Consider the following 23175-nt stretch of genomic DNA (forward strand, 5'->3'; position numbering starts at 1 on the left):
CTTGTGAGGAGCTCCTCTGCACCTGGAGCGTTCCTCAATTCAGACCCTTTGCTCTCTTCATTCCAGGAATGCCTTATTTCTATCCTGTCTTAGTTCAGGCTGCAATAATACAAATATCATAGACTGGGTGGCTTAAACAACAGAAATTTATTCCTCACAGTTCTGGAGGCTAGGAGTCCAAGTTCAAGGAGCCAGCCAGTTAGGTTCCTAGTGATAGCTGTCTTCTTGGTTTATAGATGGATGTCTTCTTACTGTGTCTTCACATACCAGAAAGAGAGAGAAGAAGCAAACTCTCTCATTGTCTCTTCTTAAAAGGGCACAAATCCATCTCCCAAAGGCTCCATCTCCAAATGCCATCACATTGGGGAATCAGGACTTCAACATATGGATTTGGGGGATATACAAACATGTAGTACAAACCACATCCATGGGGCCTGGTGGTCCCTTTCAAATCCCATCTCTTCTGATGACTTTAGGCCACATCAACAGCCCTGTCTCTCTCCTTCTGGACTCTCCTCTTGATCCCCTTGGTGTTTAATCCTGTATAGCCTTGCTTTGCAGCATATGCAGAATCCGTGTGCTTGGTTTATGTTCCCAAGTTAAAGTGTAAGTAGCCCAAATGAGAGTGTCTGCATTTTGCATTTCTTTCCCTTTCTTGAGGTGCTTCAGCACTGTACAAAATATCTGTTGATTCATTCAGTCAGTCATAACACATCCATTGAGCACCAGTGCCTGATGCTGAGGAATAGTCGTTGATGGATTTGGGAAACCTAAAGATTGGGATTAACTTAAGGGGAATGCCAGTTGAATTTCTGGAAAATAGGAACAAGAAAATATTTTTACTGAAATGCCCATTTCTCATTGCTTGCATGTTCATTTCTATAAGTGGAATGAGGCTAAAATAGTTTGGCCCAGGGAAGGGCCTTGAACAGCTGTTTTACTGAATAAATAAGAGACTGCCAAATACTAACAGCAGCTTGCATTTGCAGTATGTAAACTTTTCAGACTGCTTTCCCATCCATTAGCATAACTTATCGAGTATGTTTGTTAAGCGAGGGCATCTAAGTACTTGGAAAGAATCAGAGTTTTAAGTGTTTCTCTGTCTACATGATTATGTCTAACCATCTTTTATAGAAGATGGTCATGTAAAATTTAACCCAGACTTTTTCTTACAAATTCTGAACGAGCGAAAGCTTAAATCTTCCTGTAGAACACTGAATTCCATCCAAGTGCTGAACAAAACACAGCGTTAGACAAGGGTGTTCCATAGCTTTCCACACTGGCCTCCAAACATGTTCCTGTATTAACAATGGACATGTATCTTTCACTCTGTTGAGCCAGTCATTGAGGACTATTAGGAAAGCCTAACTCTTCTCACAAAATGTGGAACATCTAACAAAAAGAAGAATCATGTCATTCCAACATTTTCCTTTTAAAGATTTGGAGGAAGGGGCACCTGGCTGGGTCAGTTGGAAGAGCATGTAACTCTTAACCTCAGGGTTGGGAGTTAGAGCCCCATGTTGGGTATACAGATTACATAAATGAAATCTTTTAAAAAAAATAATAAAGACTTCATGGAAGTATCAGATCTCCCTCTGTCTTTAAAACATATAGTTCTGTTTTTACTTGTGGTTTTGTTTTGGGTTTGTCTTTGGTGGGAGATTGTAGAAGGCAAGCAGAAAGAAGACGGGAAGTAATAGTATCTCAGAAACCAGAAATGACTAGATGGATTTTAATTTCACAGAAACCTATTTTAAAAAGGCATTTTATAACTGGACTTAAAACAAACTGAAGTGAAAATGTAATACTATGTACTACACTATCTCAAAATAAAAATAAATTAACAACAGTAAGAAAATTAAATCCTGACAAGAAATTATTCTACTGTATCCAGAGAGAATAGACATATTGCAAATAGTGGCCTAACATTCACTTGCATTATGGCTTTTCATACATTAAAACAACAGTTAAGGATGACAAGTCTTTGAGGTTAGCTCCCCACTGTAATGCCCCAGAGACAAGACTTTGGGGGGATTCCACAAAGGTGCAAACTATTAGCTCCCTCTTCAAAGATCATCTACAGTGTTATCACAAAGCAGGACCAGCTCTCCAGAGATGGAGTCTTGTCTTATCAAATGCTCCCCAAACAGTCTCTGTGCCTAATTTCCCAATCAACAGTGATTAGGACTGTTTATCTCTAAATCTTTCATCAGGTTCTTCAACCACAAGTAGAATATGTAAAGTTTTTCCTTCAGAAAAGTTCTCTATTTTGAAAGCATGCTTCCCTCTACTCAGTAAGAGCAAATGACTCATGTAGGCTGAAGTGAATATTATAAGTAAAGGTAACTCAAGAAAAGTTTGTATGCGGACCTCAGAAAAGTCTAAGAAGGATCTATTAGATCCAAATATCAATTGTAACATTGTTTATGCTGAGGAAGTTTTTATTTTGAAAGACATTGTTGTTTTTCTGTTTTTTAATTTGGAAACCCAGCAATTATCTGGAATGAAGAAAGAACTAACACTCAGAACATTTGAATTCAAAAACATTTGGAATATAAAAGATATCTGGCATTTCAAAGCCAAATGCCCACAGCTCTGGGCTCCAAACAGTTTCCATAGAGGTTCAAGATAAAGGAGATTGTGAAGGGAGACAGGATTGCCCCAGGTGAATGAGGATGGGAATAAGTGAAGAAAGCCCATAGAAGTGATTGTGTGAATGTGGTCACATCACTCTTAAGTTAAAGCATCTCCCAGCTCTCCATTACCTACACTGTGCTTCTTACGTAGAGTCAAGTCCCCGGTATAGGAATGGCAGGTGATGTTCGGGGGGGAAGGGGGGAAGGGGGGCAGGGGGAGGGGGGTAGGGGGGCAGGGGGAGGGGGGATGCAAGCCCACAAGGGACACATCGGAGTGAAAGTTCCAGAAGGCCCCACTCCATAATATCACCTAGAAGTTTTCAATAAATACTTGTTGAATTGTGAGTTATCAACCTGACATAGTTTCTTGAGACATCAAATTTAAGTGAAGATTTAGAGAAAAAGTCCTTTTTCCATTAAAACAGATATATTAACAAACTGCAGGATTTGTAAAACTTTTTAAGATAACTTGTATATACCAAGATGTGTAGTTTCAAGATGTGTAGTTTCAAACAATAGAAACAAAGTCTAACTAATTTAAGCAAATAATAAATTTATTAGAAGGCTTACAGAGTAACGTAATGGGATAGACAACCAGACATGAGGCTCTGAGGCTAAACCAGTGCTCAGAACTGGTCTGACATGGACATTTATGCTACCACTGAGAAATCTGTATTTCTTTTTTTTTAATTAATTTTTTTAAGTGTTTATTTATTTTTGAGACAGTGCAAGAGACAGAGTGCAAGCAGCCGGAGGGGCAGACAGAGGGAGACACAGAATCTGAAGCGGGCTCCAGGCTCTGAGCTGTCAGCCCAGAGCCTGACGCGGAGCTTGAACTCACAAACCATGAGATCATGACCTGAGCCGAAGTCGGACGCTTAACCGACTGAGCCACTCAGGCGCCCCAGGAATCTGTATTTCTGATGTTGCTGACTCTAAGACCATTGGGTTATTATTTTATATTTTAAGGAAAAAAATAAATAATAATGCTTATCAAACTCACAATGGTGATTTTAAGGAGTGTCCTGATTTCAGCAATATTAAAATTTGGGTAATATGTGAATCATAGGATTGATTAAAAGTGGTCACTCCTGCAGCATGCAATACTCACATCACTCACATCACATACTAGCGACAGGCTGTGACCATGACCACTGCACACAGGCCAGATCTCATCTTTTGCTGTGTGCACTCCCACCTCAGGTTCTGCCCATGTCCTAGCTGAAAAGGAGGCTAGAAAGGCAAGTACTGGCATTTCAGCTTGTAGAGTGGGGCAGGAGGGAACAGATCTTGCTTTTTTCCCTCCTATGGGAAAATTTTCAAGCACAAAAACAGAGTTCAGATGCTGGGCAGCCAAAAAAGAATGACAAATATCACCAATAGGGAGATTTCAAAGAAACTCCCTCTTATGGTAAAAGTTCAGTTTCCTCTGTGGTTAGAACTCAGAAGCCGAGAAAAATGTTTGAGAAGCACCAGAACAGGAAAACTCTTTTGGATGGGATCCGAGGCCTTTACAATCCAGCCTAGTTCTGTTCCAGTCTAGTATCCAGCACCCCACCCTACACCTACTCCGTGTCCAGGGATGACAGATTAGGAGGCAGCTCCACAACCATTGCCATTATTACTCAGGTCTCCACTCGTGGTGTGTTCCCTCAAATTAGAAAACCTCCCCCTTGCAATTTTTCTGGACTTGAATAACTCCCATTTCACACCCTGGACTCAAACTTAGCTCTTTCTGTGAGCTCTTTCAGACAGCCCCATCTTTGTTATCTCTTAGCATATTTTACATGTCTCCACTGTTAAAAGAAGAGGGCTCCACTCAACAAGTGAGCAAAAAACTGAATTTATTGCTTGCTAAAGCAAGGGAGAACTGCACGTCAGCATACAGGGCCCTTGAGCAAAGCAGAGAACGCTGATCTTCTACAGGGGTGGGAGATGTTTCCAGCTCAGGGGCTGGGAGACATCCAGGAGGTGGCATGTTTAGACAGCAGGGGACCTTCAGCTGCAGAAGCAGAGGTGGAGTGAGGATGTTGCTGACTGGCTGACCTGCAAAAGCACATCACTGGAGTTAAGCTGTTCGTGACTGTCTGGCTGTACTACTGTGTGTGTTGGTGGGTGTGGGGGCTGCTGTCACTGATGGGCGAGTTGACAGAAGCATGAAAGACTGCTGCCACAGCTATGAAACAGGTTCTGATATTTACTGGTAACCACAGAACAACCGGTCTCTCCCTAAAAGGATAGGGACTTCTTACTCTTACAACTGGGACAATACATTAGGACACTAATAGCTAGCATTTTAACATTTACTGAGCTCTTACTATAGACCAAGCATTCCAGTAAGTATTTTATAAGGATTATCTTATTTAATTATTGGAACCTGATAGGTGGGTGATATTATCCCTCATTTCACAGATGGGGAACCTTACGAGCCTCACTGGGATCCAGGTACAAAGAGGATGGCAGTCCAGGCTGTGCTCTTATCCAGCGCTCAGTAAGGACTCTGCTGACTGTTGCTGCTGTCACCCCAATGACAGTACACTCACCTCAAGAACAAGCACCAGCTCTCCCCTCCTTGTGCCCACAGCTACACTGACTGGTTCAGGGTCTCTCATACAGAGGCATCCTCAACATCTGTTGTCACAGAAAGAGAGAGAGGGTCCTGTATCATCTATTAATTCAAAATCTGATCTGAAGGTCAATAAGCTCTGTATCTTGCCATCTAGCCATGGCCAAAGTCAAGAACAAAGCCATCACCCTGTACAAACTGTCAAAGACACTTGGCATCCATGATGGTAAGAAAGCAAGGCTTAAGAGAATACATTCCACCTGGTTTCTCCTACTTCGTAGACGATTCTCTATCCTTGATGCAACGGCTAAGTCTAAAAGTTGGTTATCAACTTGCCCAGCTCCCTCAGGTGACAACGTTCCAGAAGCCTAAACACCAGCTGCAGAAAACTAGCAGCTGATTATTTTGCCACTTGCTGCTCATGTGCAGGACTGCCCCAATCACCACTCCTAGGAACAGCGCTTCCATACCATCTGAAAAACATGAAGTCATATGAAACATACCAAACAACATCCAAACCACAGCACTCAGCTCACAAAAGCCTTGTCATTAATGACAAAGATATATTGTTAAAATATCTGTTTCCTTCCACCACTCCTCAACAAGTGCAGTAAGAAATCCCTCTGCAATTTATTCCTTTGTTTAAAATTATGTATTCTTCTTATGGTGCCTGGGTGTCTCAGCCAGTTAAGCATACTTCTCTTGATTTCCATTCAGGTCATGATCTCACAGTTTTGAGTTTAAGCCCTGTATCGGGCTCTGCACTGACCTGGGGCCTGCTGGGGATTCTCTCTCTCTCTCTCTCTCTCTGTCTTTCTCTCCATCTTTCTCTGTCTCCCTCTCTCTGCCCCTCCTTTGCTCACGCTCTCTCTGTCTCTCTCAAAATAAGTAAATTAATTTAAAAAAAAACAAAAAATAAAAAAAATATGTATTTATCTTATCCCAACCAATGAGAAGAATGTTTGATCATTTTTTCTCCTGAGCCCAGTTAGATCTTATCCTCCAAGGCCCCAGACACATTCACAATCTGTGGTAACCTATTCAATGTGTGTTTTGAGGTACACACAAATGTTTAATCCATACCCAAATCAATAGAAAGCATAAATCAATTTTAATACAACTGTAAGAAGTTATACCTAGGAATATTGTTCAGTCATTCAATTTATGTGGCCTTGAGTAAGTTACTGAACTTCTCTGTGCCTCAGTTTCCTCATCTGTGTAAAAGAATAAGAGTACCAGAACCTCATAGGGTGGTAGTGACAATCAAATGAATTATTATACACAGCACTCAAGACAAGGCTTTGCACATGATGAATACTCTTAATATGGTGTTGTATACTTGGACGCTGCTGAGAGTAGATCGTATGCCTTCTCACCACACACACACACACACACACACACACACACAGAGTTAACTATGTGAGGTGCTGGATATGTTAATTATCTTGATCTTGGTAATCATTCTATACCATGTATGTATATCAAATCATCACATTGTACACTTTAAATTTATACAATTAATTTGCCAGTTATTCCTCACTAAAGTTAAAAAAAAAGGCAAAGCTATTTATGTGCATAGTCATTACTATAGAAGTAATCATTACATCTCTCCAGGTGTGACTCAGAAGGTCTGAGCCAGGGCTACAGCAGTAATACTGACAAGGAGAGGACTCATGAGAAAGATATCCGGAGCTTGAGGATAAAGCCTTCAACGTCTAGCCTTCACTAGCCACGTCCAAAAATACAAATAGGATTCGCATAGTGCCAACCAAGCACAGGACTAGAGAACATTTTAATGTATATCCAGAAACTTCCAATTATCCAACCATTTTGTGTAATGAACTGCTTGGCCCCCTGCCTTGCTCCACCTCTAGAAGAGTCCGTCTGATGCTTGGCCTGTGTTAAGCTTCAGGTCTCCCGGGGTCTGGGCTGGTTCTGTCCTCTGTCAAAGGAAAGGAAATGCAGCCCAGGTAACACAAAAACAGATGTTCTGATTTTATTATGTCTGCCTTATTCCTGTCCCCAACCCCTACTCTGTACCCCTCTGTAGTAATGGGATCTCAGTCACTCTGTATCCGCATGGCTCTCTGACCTGCCAGTCTGCTTAGTGCCCCATGTTCTCCCAGACTCTCACTGGGACGCTTGGAGCATTGGGCAGTCAGCCAATACACAGTCTAACTATTGGAAGCCCCTTGTATTAGCTTCTAGAACTATTATAACAAATTACTATAATTTGGTGGCTGAAAACAAAAGAAACATATTATCTCATAGTTGTAGAGGCCAGAGGTTCAAAACCAAGGTGTAAGCAGGGCCACACTCTCTCTAAGGCTCTAGGGAGGAATCCTTCCTCGCCTTTTCCAGGTCCAAGTGGCTCCTGGCAGTCACTGGATTGTGGCAGCATGACTCCAATCTATGCCTCCATCTCCACATTGCTTTCCTCCCTGTGTCCCTCTGTGTCCATTCTTTTTCTCATAAGGACACCAATCATTGGATTCACGGCCCACCCAAAATCCACAATGATCTCATCCAAATTTTTACCTCACTTACATCTGCAAAGACCATATTTCCAAATAAGGTCACTTTCTGAGGTTCCAAGTGAACGTGAATTTTGAGAAGACACTATTCAACATAGTATGCTCCTCAAATTAGCAAGAGGGGAAATACAGGCCCCCTTGGGGACACACAGTCTAGCAACACTGATGAGACACCACATGACTGAGCCTGGTTTGGCAAATCAAGCAAAATTGATGAATGGTTTTGCCTAGGAATGGATATTAGCAGTTTAGGAAGCAAATGAAAAGACCAGGTCAGTGTGCATAAGACAGGCCATCTCTGAAATAGAACATAGGTCTCCAAATCGCTAAAGCTGAAAAGTTGACATTCAAATCATCAATTTTGAAATAAGGAAGACAAAAGATAATTTGTATGTGTGTTAAAGACATACTCTTTGGTTTTATTTGCAATGGAAAAACCACCTTTAAAGAATACAACATTAAAAGGCTCTGAGATAAATCACATTTAGCAATTAGCTCACAAGTAAATAAGAGGAAGCCAAAACAAACGAACTTCAAAAGTACCCTAGTTAGCGCCAAAATGTGCTCAGAGTTACAGCACTGCAATCAGACTCTAACAAATTCTAGATGTGTCATTTTGGAAATTTTAACCAAATAATAAAACTTTCTCTGACAGGAAAATAAAATAATGCTCAAGTATGTTTGCATCTACTGCATTTTCTGACTTAAAAAAATTCTTTAAAAATAGCATCTGCAAAAACTTTCATTATTTTATGAACTAGAGTTTTATCTTCTATGCTCAGAGATTAGATCCCTGTCTCTTTTCCAGCATGAGCTCCCTGCTGCCCCCTCATCTGATGCCTACCTCGAGCCTGCCCCAGTCTTTGCATAGAGTTGATTACTTGTGGGGGACTCTATCTGGGCTTCTTACTTGTCTCTAATCCAGGAGACCCCAGGTTACATAGGCTACAACAGAGCTCACCAGATTCCTACCCTGTACATGGCCCAGGAGAGGCTTTAACGTTCAGATGCTGATTCCTCCTGACACTTCATCACATTAAGAGCCAATCACTGAGCTCCCATCTTGCTGTTTAGCATGAGGTAGAAGTGGGATAGTTAGAGATTTAATAGGGTATCTTGTTTTCTTGTCCAGTTCCACCTTGACATTTCACATCAGGCAGAAAAGGTTCCAGCTGTCAAAGTCTTTATTATTAATCAGTAAAATAATAATATTTTTAAAGGAGCCCTAAATCATTAGTATATGCCTGTGTTTTATTTAGAGCTAAACTAACTCAGTCTTTTGTTCAGTGCTTTTGTCCTTCAGAGAGAGCAATATTCAGATCTTCAGGGGACCAGGCTGTCTGGTTCCTAATCAAGAGTCAGTTTCAGTCTGTGGCAATGCCCAGGGAGAAACAGACAGAGGCAAGAGGTTGACGGGAACCACATCCTTCTGTGGATCCACAAGCACAACATTTAATGATTTTCCCTGGTGTTTTTAAGTCTGGAAGTTTTTATACTTCCAGTATAGTTAGTGTTTTCTAGAGTAAAACACACTAAAGTACAACCACACCCCCACCACACTGAGGTACTGATTGAAAGAGCTTTGAAGTTTGACGGTATTCTTTTGGTTATTTAATTTTAGTTACAGCTGAAAAGCCTAAAAATATAACATTGGAATGGCGTTTCCTATTGGAAATTTCCCTGACGCATGCAACATTACTAAGCCAAGCAATCATAATATTATAGTTCGGGGTGTTAATGAACAAAAGAAGCAGAGCTGAGCATTTTTGTTCCTGCAAAAAATCCCCTAATTGTGGCTACAACTGATTAAGCAGTAAAAGTCGCAGAGGGCTCAGTTATAAAAAAAAAAAAAAAAAAAAAAAAAAAAAGATTCATAACAAAACCAAGCTGGGCGATGTTGGGTGGGAAAGCAAAGTTCCATCATGACTCAAAGACCACCAGTTACCTGTGTCTGGATGCAATCACATAATAAAATAATACTCAAAATAGTCAAGCCATCCTTGTGTGTGACACTAGCCTCAGTCTAGAGCAGCAGTTTCCAAGGCAGCAATCCCTTGTCAGGCCACTTATTTCCAGTAGAATTAATGTCCAAAATACGACACTACTGTTGTCTGTGTCTTCCATCAGTTACACTGTTTTTGATCATTTTAACACCAAAACTGGCTAATCAATGCCAGGCTTTCTGTGGACTTAATAACAGCAACTGTTCACGGCAAAAAGGGGTCAGTGGGATAAATTGTCTGCAGACTTCAAAGGGCAGATTTTCAAACATTTTTGCCATTGTATCCAATTTTTAAGGGTTTAAGGCTTTAAGCCTAAAGAGTAGGCTGCTTTTTCCAGGGTGTTTCATGCTGTTCAGATGCTAAAAAGATATAAAATAATTACTACAATTTGTCACCTACACTGACTTCCTATTCCTTCTTTTACTACTCTAGAAGGACTGAAGTAAAAGAAAGATCCTAATGCATCAGGCTACATAGGCACAACTGGTTACTTCTACCAAGTTGAAGGTAAGCGAGGTCAGATATTCTACCAGGTGAAGTGCATGTAATTCATTCTTGATACAGTCGCCAAATTTAGTAAATAAAAACACAGCATGTCCAGTGAAATTTGAATGTCATACAAACGATAAATAATTTTGCAGCATAAGTATGTCCCATGTAGATATTTGTTTACACAAAACTCCCATTCTTATTCCAAACAATATCTACATGGGACCTACTTAAACTACAAAATTATTCCTTGTTTATCTGAAATTCAAATTTAGCTGGGCATCCAATATTTTTTCTGGCAGCTACATGTCTTACAAAATATGGAGCCTAAAATTGTAGGCTTGAGGTTGATATGTTATGTCTCAGTCCCAAAGTGATATTTAACCATGTTTGATAAAGTTTGGATTGGCAATTCTTAGTTACCCGAAATGTCACTTCATCATGTTTCTGCTATGCAGACTTCCCAGCTTTGCTTCCAAGCTCCAAAACAGGCTGTCGAAGTCCCTGCTAAGCTGTGTTCTTTGCCTAAAGAACACTCTGCTCTTGGATAAATATCACCAAGTACATAAGGATGTGAATTTGCATATCTGTGTGTATGCAGAAACTCAGCTTCCACATCTGACAATATCCAAATCGTCAAATCTACTTTCTATAGGAAGTATTATTTTTGGATGAGATTTTAAAATGCCTCTTAATCACAGAACCACAAGTTTAGCTGGCATAAGCCAAAGTCACTACATTCTTATGGCAAGAGTAAAACCATAATTATTCCTAAATAAAATAATAAAATTGTAAACTCTGAAGTTTCATTTGGCTATACAGAAAAAAAATCAATTACTAAACCTATCTTTTTCCTGATAATAATGAAGCAGGTGCTTAATTGAAGGGGTGCTTGTCTAAAATTCCAATTTCTGCTCAAAGCAATAACAGTATGTAAGTCCTTTGGTGATACTTCATTAACCTAATTAATGTTCTTCTTCTTCTTCTAGTACTTGACATTAATAACAATACCTCAGTACTGTGAAGGACTAGAAGAGAAAAAGACCAATTAACTTCTTGCTTGAGGTTATATGCTAGTTTGAGTAGAAGATGTGGAAGTCATTAGTGCTTCTGGCCAATAATTCATTCCTCACCCCCCATTAGAATACATTATAGGATTGTACTTCCTAATCCTTTCTCTCATACGTTTGTAGTTATGGGAGAAGCAGATGACCAGCTCTGGCCAATTAGTAAAGAATGTAAATACTATATGCTGACTTAGGCCTGAAGCTTCTAATTATTGGTGCAGAACCCTCCAGGACTCTCTTTTCTCTCTGACTTTGAAACCAGCAATGGTCAAGACTGTGATTGCTCCATTAGTCTGGGTCTTTAATTGACTGCCATGATCAGACACTTCCTGGTGACCAATGAGGATATGTAATGTGCAAAAAATGTTTTTTTTTTTACCTACTACCTAGTTTTGCTTAAACTGCTAAGGTTTTGAGCTGTTATTGCAGCATAGCACAGGCTGGTCTAACTCAGGGGAAATGCAATTTTTGAGGCTTTAGTGCATATAAAACATTTTATAAACAATTTTTTATCCCCCTAAAACTTGTTGAGTGTTTAAGTTTAAATCATTATCGAGAGTTTTAAGGGAAGATGGCGGCGTAGGAGGACGCTGGGCTCACCGCGCGTCCTGCTGATCACTTAGATTCCACCTACACCTGCCTAAAGAACCCAGAAAACCGCCAGAGGATTAGCAGAACGGAGTCTCCGGAGCCAAGCGCAGACGAGAGGCCCACGGAAGAGGGTAGGAAGGGCGGCGAGGCGGTGCGCGCTCCACGGACTGGCGGGAGGGAGCCGGGGCGGAGGGGCGGCTCGCCGGCCAAGCAGAGCCCCCGAGTCGGGCTGGCAAAAGCGGAGGGGCCGGACGGACTGTGTTCCGACAGCAAGCGCGACTTAGCGTCTGGGAGGTCAGAAGTTAACAGCTCTGCTCAGAAAGCGGGAAGGCTGGAGGACAAAGGGAGGGAGAGCTGCTGAGCCCCTGGACGGCAGAGCTCAGCTTGGCGGGGAACAAAGGCGCTCGCCAGCGCCATCTCCCCCGCCCATCCCCCAGCCAAAATCCCAAAGAGAACCAGTTCCTGCCAGGGAACTTGCTCGCTCCGCGCAAACACCCAACTCTGTGCTTCTGCGGAGCCAAACCTCCGGCAGCGGATCTGACTCCCTCCCGCTGCCACAGGGCCCCTCCTGAAGTGGATCACCTAAGGAGAAGCGAGCTAAGCCTGCCCCTCCCGCCCCCGTGCACCCTGCCTACCCACCCCAGCTAATACGCCATTTCCCCAGCACCACAAGCCTGGCAGTGTGCAAGTAGACCATACGGGCCACACCACCCCACAGTGAATCCCGCTCCTAGGAGAGGGGAAGAGAAGGCACACACCAGTCTGACTGTGGCCCCAGCGGTGGGCTGGGGGCAGACATCAGGTCGGACTGCGGCCCCGCCCACCAACTCCAGTTATACACCACAGCACAGGGGAAGTGCCCTGCGGGTCCTCACCACTCCAGGGACTGTCCAAAATGACCAAACGGAAGAATTCCCTCAGAAGAATCTCCAGGAAATAACAACAGCTAATGAACTGATCAAAAAGGATTTAAATAATATAACAGAAAGTGAATTTAGAATAATAGTCATAAAATTAATCGCTGGGCTTGAAAACAGTATACAGGACAGCAGAGAATCTCTTGCTACAGAGATCAAGGGACTAAGGAACAGTCACGAGGAGCTGAAAAACGCTTTAAACGAAATGCAAAACAAAATGGAAACCACGACGGCTCGGATTGAAGAGGCAGAGGAGAGAATAGGTGAACTAGAAGATAAAGTTATGGAGAAAGAGGAAGCTGAAAGAAAGAGAGATAAAAAAATCCAGGAGTATGAGGGGAAAATTAGAGAACTAAGTGATACACTAAAAAGAAATAATATACGCATAATTGGTATCCCAGAGGAGGAAGAGAGAGGGAAAGGTGCTGAAGGGGTACTTGAAGAAATTATAGCTGAGAATTTCCCTGAACTGGGGAAGGAAAAAGGCATTGAAATCCAAGAGGCACAGAGAACTCCCTTCAGATGTAACTTGAATCGATCTTCTGCACGACATATCATAGTGAAACTGGCAAAATACAAGGATAAAGAGAAAATTCTGAAAGCAGCAAGGGATAAACGTGCCCTCACATATAAAGGGAGACCTATAAGACTCGTGACTGATCTCTCCTTTGAAACTTGGCAGGCCAGAAAGGCTTGGCACGATATCTTCAGTGTGCTAAACAGAAAAAATATGCAGCCGAGAATCCTTTATCCAGCAAGTCTGTCATTTAGAATAGAAGGAGAGATAAAGGTCTTCCCAAACAAACAAAAACTGAAGGAATTTGTCACCACGAAACCAGCCCTACAAGAGATCCTAAGGGGGATCCTGTGAGACAAAGTACCAGAGACATCACTACAAGCATAAAACATACAGACATCACAATGACTCTAAACCCGTATCTTTCTATAATAACACTGAATGTAAATGGATTAAATGCGCCAACCAAAAGACATAGGGTATCAGAATGGATAAAAAAACAAGACCCATCTATTTGCTGTCTACAAGAGACTCATTTTATTTTATTTTTTTTATTTTTTTTTATTTTTTTAAATTTTTTTTTTTTCAACGTTTTTTATTTATTTTTGGGACAGAGAGAGACAGAGCATGAACGGGGGAGGGGCAGAGAGAGAGGGAGACACAGAATCGGAAACAGGCTCCAGGCTCCGAGCCATCAGCCCAGAGCCTGACGCGGGGCTCGAACTCACGGACTGCGAGATCGTGACCTGGCTGAAGTCGGACGCTTAACCGACTGCGCCACCCAGGCGCCCCCAAGAGACTCATTTTAGATCTGAGGACACCTTTAGATTGAGAGTGAGGGGATGGAGAACTATTTATCATGCTACTGGAAGCCAAAAGAAAGCTGGAGTAGCCATACTTATATCAGACAAACTAGACTTTAAATTAAAGGCTGTAACAAGAGATGAAGAAGGGCATTATATAATAATTACAGGGTCTATCCATCAGGAAGAGCTAACAATTATAAATGTCTATGCGCCAAATACCGGAGCCCCCAGATATATAAAACAGTTACTCATAAACATAAGCAACCTTATTGATAAGAATGTGGTCATTGCAGGGGACTTTAACACACCACTTACAGAAATGGATAGATCATCTAGACACACAGTCAATAAAGAAACAAGGGCCCTGAATGATACATTGGATCAGATGGACTTGACAGATATATTTAGAACTCTGCATCCCAAAGCAACAGAATATACTTTCTTCTCGAGTGCACATGGAACATTCTCCAAGATAGATCATATACTGGGTCACAAAACAGCCCTTCATAAGTTTACAAGAATTGAAATTATACCATGCATACTTTCAGACCACAATGCTATGAAGCTTGAAATCAACCACAGGAAAAAGTCTGGAAAACCTCCAAAAGCATGGAGGTTAAAGAACACCCTACTAACGAATGAGTGGGTCAACCAGGCAATTAGAGAAGAAATTAAAAAATACATGGAAACAAACGAAAATGAAAATACAACAATCCAAATGCTTTGGGACGCAGCGAAGGCAGTCCTGAGAGGAAAATACATTGCAATCCAGGCCTATCTCAAGAAACAAGAAAAATCCCAAATAAATCATTATCACTCTTTATACTCAACAAACTCTTAAGGTAGGTTCAAAATATCATCTCTTCTTTACAGATGGAAAACAGACACTTAAAGAGCTGATCAGTAAACGCTTAAAGTCGTAGAGAAAGTAAGTGGCTGAGAAAGAATTTGAACCCATATCCATCTGGACCTATAGACCATACTTTTCACTACCTCCCTATACCACCACTCAACTCTTTTGCTCTGGGATTTATTAAAGAAAATTTCTACATAGTAGAGGGAGCAAGACTTGGAACTCCACAGAGGGCCAGCAGATGCCAATAAAGACAAAGATGTCCTATGGATGTTACTCTTCTTTCCATGCATTGGTAGGTCTTGACTATGGGCTGAATTTATAAGGCTATATAATGCTAAAAGCCATCTTGGGAACAATGTCATGAAAATTGGAAGTTCTTTAATTCAGAATTTATTTATCTATGCAAAAGATACAGAGGAAGAGGCATAACGAGACAATTTTAAGAGCCATTCTATGTGGGAGCCATCTGCATACCCATAAATATTCCAGGCAGCATATAAGTAGAGATCAGTTCTTGCCATTCTCTGCTGCTACACTCAAAAGAACCAATATCACCAATACCTTCTTCATTTTTTAAGGAGAATTTTGTAACGTCCATTATAGGTGAAATATCATTTAGCTAAAGGAGACCTGAGTTCTACAATGTCAAAGTTTCAAATTTTCCATTGCTTGTAAACTTGTCTCAGACCAGTTAGTTACATTGTTTGGAACACAAACTCCACCTGAGTGACATTTTTTTTTAAACTTTTGAGATTTAATGCCCAGGCAAACAAGTCATATCACTTAGTTCTAAGATTCCTTCATGTCAGTATTTAAGCAGCATATTTGTATATTTCAAAAAAAAAAAGTAAAAGTTATTTTACAGACATTCCAGGTTCCTTCCTAAAAATATCTTTCTTCATCAACTCAATCATTTAACAACAGATCTGTTGTTAATTCAAAGAGGAGTATCAGACTCTAATACACTACGAGAAACCAAAAATCCAAGCATCAGCTCAGATGGTCTCACTTTGAAGGACTGAATTTCTCAGATTTCTGTTCCCCTGAATCTCAGCAATTTTACTTAGAGGAGTAAAGGAGAACTTGGAAAACAAACCCAGAGGACTATCTTTCTTTATGACCAGTAAAGGACATTCCAAAAAATCCATAACAGGAATTGAAGTAAAACCTCCATGCTGCAGCTGCAATACCATGCAAGAAAGATAATGCAACACAAACTCATGAGTCAAAACAATTATCTGAGGCCCATTGTTAGGATCACAATGAATTCATCCTTTTGACACACTCTAAAAAGTAAGCCTTCAGAGGCATATTCAGAACTTAAGTCTTCCTTTCACTAAAAAGCAAGTGAAATTCTAGTTGAAGTTCATTTTAGCTTTCTGGTGCTCTCAATTTCAAAGTCAATCAGCTGTACTGGTTTTCTTGCTTTACAGTTTGCACTTACTTAGTGTTTCAGTAATATATTAAGAAAAATGTACATAAAGGAGAGCTATAATTTGAACAGAATCTTAGTTCCTTTGGGGGAAAATGACTCAGAATTAACTATTGTCTCTTAATTTAGAGTCTAACACAGAAAGAATTAGAACTATACTCTCCAAAAGCAGAAATATAGTAAATACTTCGTAGTTAAGTTATTTTGCCTGAAAAGTGTTTAGGGGTTTTTCATTTCTGCAGAAACATTAAAATGCAAATTTCACAATCAGACCTGGATCCCTTTCCAGCCTCTTAACACAGCTACTGGAGCCAAGTGGAGGAAACCTAATGCTGATGTACACCAGACGGAACAGCTGGTCTCCCCAGGAAGTGGATTAGCAGTATGATTGCAGTACACAGCTCACTGCAGAAAAGCTTGCTGTATAGCCTGCTAGTTTTTGTCTTCTGCTAAAATAGCCACCAGAGGGGAGGGCAGAAAGTTGGTGCATCGCCTGATGCCAGCTGGTAGGGAGTGAAGATGATAAGACTTATTCTACCAATGCTAAATCTACATGCCCTCTGGACAGTTATGAGGTCCAATACAGGAAGTTGGTTCTGTTAGTCAAGTCCAATCATCCCCAAATCAGGTTGTTAGGGATTAATATTATAGTAATATGGAATTCTTTTTAATTTTTCACAAAATATTATAATAATCTATTACTATGTTTATTTTAATCAGTAGGAGAATGTCAATAAATATGGATTTTTATTAAATAGTGGGTTTACACATTTTTATTGAATAATAAGGGAAATGTGAATACTAGGAATTAATGTAAGACAAACAGTTCCAGAAAAAGGTAGAGATTATACCAAGAACAGGAAAGACTGATCAAGACTGGTGGTCACACACAATAAACAGAAAGTATGTGTGGAGGGAGCCTGATAATAAATCAACCCCAAAGTTTCCAAGATGATGAACTACCCAGATATACTAAAGGGGAGAGATGAAACCTTCAGAGATCACTGTTATTCATAATGAGATATAAGGAACAACTACATTTTTTATTGAGATAAAAATGACCTATAACATTATATTAGCTTTAAGTGTACAACATAATAATTCAATATATGTATATATTGTGAAATGATCACCACAATGTCATGTTAACATCCATCAACACACATGGTGACCAATTTTTTTTCTTGTGATGAAAACTTTTGAGATCTACTCTCTTCACAACTTTCATAGTCACCATGCTATACACTATACCCCTAGGACTTATGTATTTTCTATCTGTAAGTCTATACTTTTTGATCACCTTCACCCATTTCATCTATCCCCCCTCATATTTTATGTAATATATCACAAAATATTACAGTATATGTAATCTATTGCCTTCAATCAGTTCTCCTCCCTAGAAAGAGTAATAAAATACTTTGATAAGGAGTTTCTGCTTTAACACAAACTCACAAGTCCTATTTTAGCCTCAAGTGAATCATATCAATGAACTCTGGTATTAGCATCAATAAAAGTTGACCTTCCAGGAGACAAGTCATTAAATGGTTCCTTTCCAACCTATTCTTTTTCACAGCTCCCTGTTTAATGAAGATAGGGGTAAACAAGCAGGAAGGAAAATTGCAATTGATCCTGGTTCAAATATCTTAACTTCTTTGAGGACATTCTTGCATTGTCTTCCTGATTCCTGGACTTTTATTGGACTAGCAAATATACTTAAAGCATTCTTCTTTTAAATCATTCATATATAGTGGGTGTAAAACTATAATCAATCATTCATACCTGCACAAAAAACCTCAGATTCTGTTATTTTACCCAGGGTTCCTCAGAGAAATTGCAAGGCCAGGATTAAAGAAAGGTTGCTCATAGTGAGATTTGAATCCAATCCTCCAGAAGTAAAATTTCTGAATCTGACTTTGGGATTGATAAGAAAGGTACAAAAGATTAAAATTTCCAATGGCAACCCTCTGGCCCCTTCTCCCTTCCACATACCCCCATTCCCAACCTGGTTAGGATCAGATTGAAGATCCACTCTGGGGTGCTGAATACAAACTTTGTGACAAGAGAGCCCAAAATGGCAATAGGTAAACTCTTAAAATGGTGCCCTTCAGCTTCAAAGAGCGTTGTTTTTAAGTTCAAGAAGGGTGAGCTCACAGAATCTACACAGGTGTTTTTGGGAAATGGCGATCATAACAAACCAGTTAGAACTGTGTATTGATGGTGGCAACAAGCATTGGGCAGAATTTGAAGCATAAGCTTCAGTTCCCCCCAAACAAGTCCAGCTTTACAAACAGAACAGCTGTCTTTACCTCAGTGCATGGTAAATCTGCTTAATGTTACATTTATCCTGTGATTGAAACTCTTATGAAATAGTTCTATCAACTTCTTATATCTTTGTTCAAGTCTGCATGGCATTTTGCCTGATGATATTAGCCAAGAACACTATAGTATTCTCAGGGATAACTGTAGTTATTATTTAAAATGCTGACTTGTTCACAGCTTTACTTCTTTCATTTGAATCTAGCATCATCCAGGTTAGTGGTTTTTGTTTTGTTTTATTGTAGAGGGAGGGAGAGAGAGAGAGAATCAGAGAGAGACAGAGAGAGACAGAGAGAGAAAACAAGTGAGGGAGGAGCCAAGGGGGAGAGAGAATGAGAATCTTAAGCAGGCTCCACGCTTAGCATGGAGCCCAACGTGGGGCTCAATCCCACGACTCTGAGATCACGACCTGAGCCAAAATCAAGAGTCAGAAGCTCAACCAACTGAACTGCCCAGGTGCCCCCAGGCTAGTGGTTTTCAGAGGTGCACATTAGACTCTCCTATAGAGTTTAATAAAAGTGCAGATATCCACAATTTACACCAGATTAATGAATATTTTACTTCACATTCTTGGCATGTTCATTCAGGATTATTATATCTCCAGGTTTTTCCCTCTGTAAAAATTATGTTCATCTATTCTGTAAAATCATAAGTAAACACTCCCTGACTTCTTTAAAAATAGACTTACTCATTATCCTTTGAAACATCCTAATTTGGGGGCAATGATTTTATTATGTTGTTTTGCATGTCACATCTATTCATTATTCTTATTATGAGCTCTCATCAGACTTTTCACATTTGAAAATGATTCAGAGAAAAATAATCACAACTATTTTCAGTTTCTGTCATCCATACATGCTTGTTTTGTTCAGATGCTTGCCTATAGCTTCTACTATCAGCACCAAGCCACAGTTTGTGTCTTCAACAAAGAATACTCTCAATACTACCACGGTAAAGGACCAGACGCTTCAAACAGTTGACATTTTCAAGAACAGGGTCTTGGGTACAGGAATCCGATGACACCAATGGGCTGAGTCAAGATATACAGAACTTGTCAAGAAGCTGACAGCTTTATGCTACTGCTAACGCAAGATCAATAGGAACAAAAATTAATTACATAAAACTGAATGGATTGAAAAGGTAAATTTTATTGTAGTTATTTTTGGAATATTGTTATCTTTTTTAATGTTTATTCATTTTTGAGAGAGAGCATGAGCAGGAGGAGGGACAGAGAGAGAGGGCAACAGAGCATGTGAAGCCCAGCAGGCTCTGGGCTGACAGCAGTGAGACAGATGGGGGTCATGAACCATGAGATCATAACCTGACCTAAAGTCAGACACTCAACTGACTGAGCTACCCAGGGGTCCCACAATATTTTTATCTTAATGTTCTATTTACTGGATCTAAAAAAAAGTCCTTTCTCTACTTCACCTTACAATTTAGTAGATTGTTTTATTAACCATATTTTATTATTTTCTGTATTTTTGATGTACTGGCATCTAGACCCTCACTCATGGGAAGTAAATGCTTCTTCTAGGGCTAGCCATTTCTTAGAACATATGAAATGACTTGCCCAGGAACAAGCCTTTCACATGCAAACTAGCCAATCCTGAGTCCATACTTGGAAACAACTATTCTATCTGGCTCGCACACTCCAGAAGGCAATATTCCTCTGCCCTAATCATATGAACCAGGTACTAGAGAGCCCCTATACCTCACACTCTACTGAAATGATTCAAACTAGTCAATTCTAAGACTGCTTTTCCCTACCTCGCCTTGTTTTTCCCATGGAAACCACATAAAGGCCTCTGCCGTGCTTTCCACCTGCCCCTTCTACTTCCCAACTAACACTGGTGCCTTCCCTCTGTGGCCCTGCACAGCATAGCATGCCCCCTCTCCTCTTAAGAACTAGGAGTAGGAACCTTTTCAAATGGCAGTCATCTCCTCATCTATTGGCCTCACCATACCTGAATAATAATAAATACAAACTATGTTTTAAAATCATTCTATTATGTAAACCAGAATAAAATATTTAAAAATGGTATCTGAGCTTCACTGAACCTGAGAGTTCAGAAACTCACTCTGTATCCTCACTTTCAATTGCAATAGGGTTATTTCATATATTCAGTAATAATCTGTCTTCCTTTTTACCTGAATATAATTGAAAAAATCTGTTATTCAACTAACATCTTGCCTGGAATGCTGTCTTGAGAATAATTTTCATTGAATCAGGAAAAAAAAAAGGCCACTTTAAGGAACAAATGTGATTTTACTTATGAAGCCTGTGCCTACAGAGTCTTCCTTGGATAACTGGCCTGTTATCTGGCTTACAGGGTCCAATCTTACATGTGGTAATGATGGTCACTTCCTGGAAAGCTAGGAACCTAATGTTATTTTGGGGAAGTCAAGAAGAGAGAAATTTATCCAAGTGCATAGGTATTGCAGTTGAAATATAATGGATGGAGTTTCTTGAACTTGTCTTCCTTGCCTTGGGATTGCAAATAATAGAGGCATTAATGAAATTCCCAGAGAAAAGTTAATTTTGTAGTTATTCAATAGTGAATGGCTTTAGATTTTGCAAAGCATACTTAAGAAGACCTATATGGTAAATTAACACTCTTGGTATGCCTATGTAATTACTCAGGGCAAACCTAATGAGACTAGCCTTATTTTGTGATTAAGAATAATCTTTCTTTGAGATTATAAAAATTATAAATGACTTTGAAATTTAGTAGATACCTTGGCTAGCTCATCCATCTGGATAATTTTTGCTTTTGTCTATGAATAGGGTATTTTACAAGGCTATAGCCACAGAAGTGAACTTATAGATATTGACCATAATGCAAATAATTTCTCATGTCCAAGAGAAAGTAATTGATTACCACCCAATGGATATTATAAGTTTTGCTAATTTTGTGTCCATTTGTAAATTTATTTCTGTAATTCTTGTCAGACTACAAATGTGTGATACTTTGCATTCTCTTTTGAACTGGTTGTAATATCTTACTGATTCCCTTATTAATTAATAATTTAAATAAAATCTTTGATACATCTTTATTTTATAGTTGTAAGAGAGTCATGATTATATTCTTTTAAAATGTAACTTTCACAACTGATTGAGAACACACATTTCACAAAAAAAAAAAGATGATACAATCATGTATACACCTCTCTTACCAGTTTTGAATCATTCAACAAATAATACTGAGTGACTACTGAATGCTATAGATCCAAAGATAGACAAGGACTGAATCACTGACCTTAAGAAACTTGCATCCTACAAGCTAACATTCACTCAACATTTATCTAGCTTCAGTGACCAATATTACAAAGTTTTAAGGCAGAAAAGAAAAATTACATTTATAAAATTCTCCCCAAAGTAGTCTTTTCTAAGTAAGTAATTACTGATTCGCAGCACAACATATCAGCATAGGAAAAAAATTCCAGAGTGAAATCGCAGGTTTTATATAAAAATTAAGGTGTGAGTAGGATAAGGGATTAGGTAAATCACTAGATCTGGGAATATCTGTGTACCGCTTGTTAGCAACACTGTGCTTTTATGGAAAAGACCTTCCACCCGAGTTCTTCCAATTCTGTTTAGAGACATTATGTAATCCCTGTACTCCTTACTTTTTCCTTTACAGAAAAAGATAATAATACCCATTCCGTGGGATTGTGGTAAAACATGGTACATGCCCGGAACACAGTAAATACTGAAATACATGTTAGCTGATTTTATTAATAGTATTACTTATAGATTCAGTTTTTGCTCAATACTCAACCAGTGTAAATTCTCTGTACCCAAAGAAAATAGGAAGAATGAAATGTGTTTCAAATTTCTCCCAAAGATGAATGATCTAATATTATAAAAGTTCTCTTAGTCACTGGAGGGGGGAATCTCCTTGTGTGGGTAGAGATGTTAGGAATGAACTGGAAATTCTACCTGCACTCCAGGATTCCACTGCTGTACTAGCAGCAAAGACAATACAAGTATATCTCCAGATATCTTCCTGTGTATGAGCAATGGATTGGAATTGCATGCTCCATTAGCACCTTATTACAAGTGACAGCTATGTAATTTCTGCGAGCCAGATTATAGGATGACAAGAAAGAGAGCACTCTAGCAGAAATTGCTGGTCACCCAAAGCCCAAAGTGTCACAGGTGACCCTTGGTAGGAGATTCAAGATCAGAGTCTCCCTGAAACCCATCAGACTCTGCAGGCAGCCCTTTGGGTACCTGTATCCTCCCCAACACCACACTTCTAATCAGATTAGGTGTATTCAGTAATAGACAGGGTCTCAAGTTTATGATAACTCAAATAGTATTTCACACTCACTTCTCTCTGAAAGTCAACTCAGTTTAAAATAATTACAACACAGCTTTATGAATGCAGAGGGTGTTTTCATTTTATTGCAAACTTAACTGATGCATTAAGAGGTCTTAA

At 39.7% G+C, this 23175-nt stretch overlaps 1 protein-coding gene across 3 annotated transcripts in view; it reads right to left on the reverse strand.

Moving 5' to 3' along the window:
• The window catches only part of FAM13C (family with sequence similarity 13 member C), a 177950-nt gene that overhangs the window by 143363 nt on the left and 11412 nt on the right, over nt 1-23175 (reverse strand). The window lies entirely within an intron of this gene.

This window comes from Neofelis nebulosa, chromosome 13 (assembly GCF_028018385.1).
Source record: "Neofelis nebulosa isolate mNeoNeb1 chromosome 13, mNeoNeb1.pri, whole genome shotgun sequence".
NCBI lineage: Eukaryota > Metazoa > Chordata > Mammalia > Carnivora > Felidae > Neofelis > Neofelis nebulosa.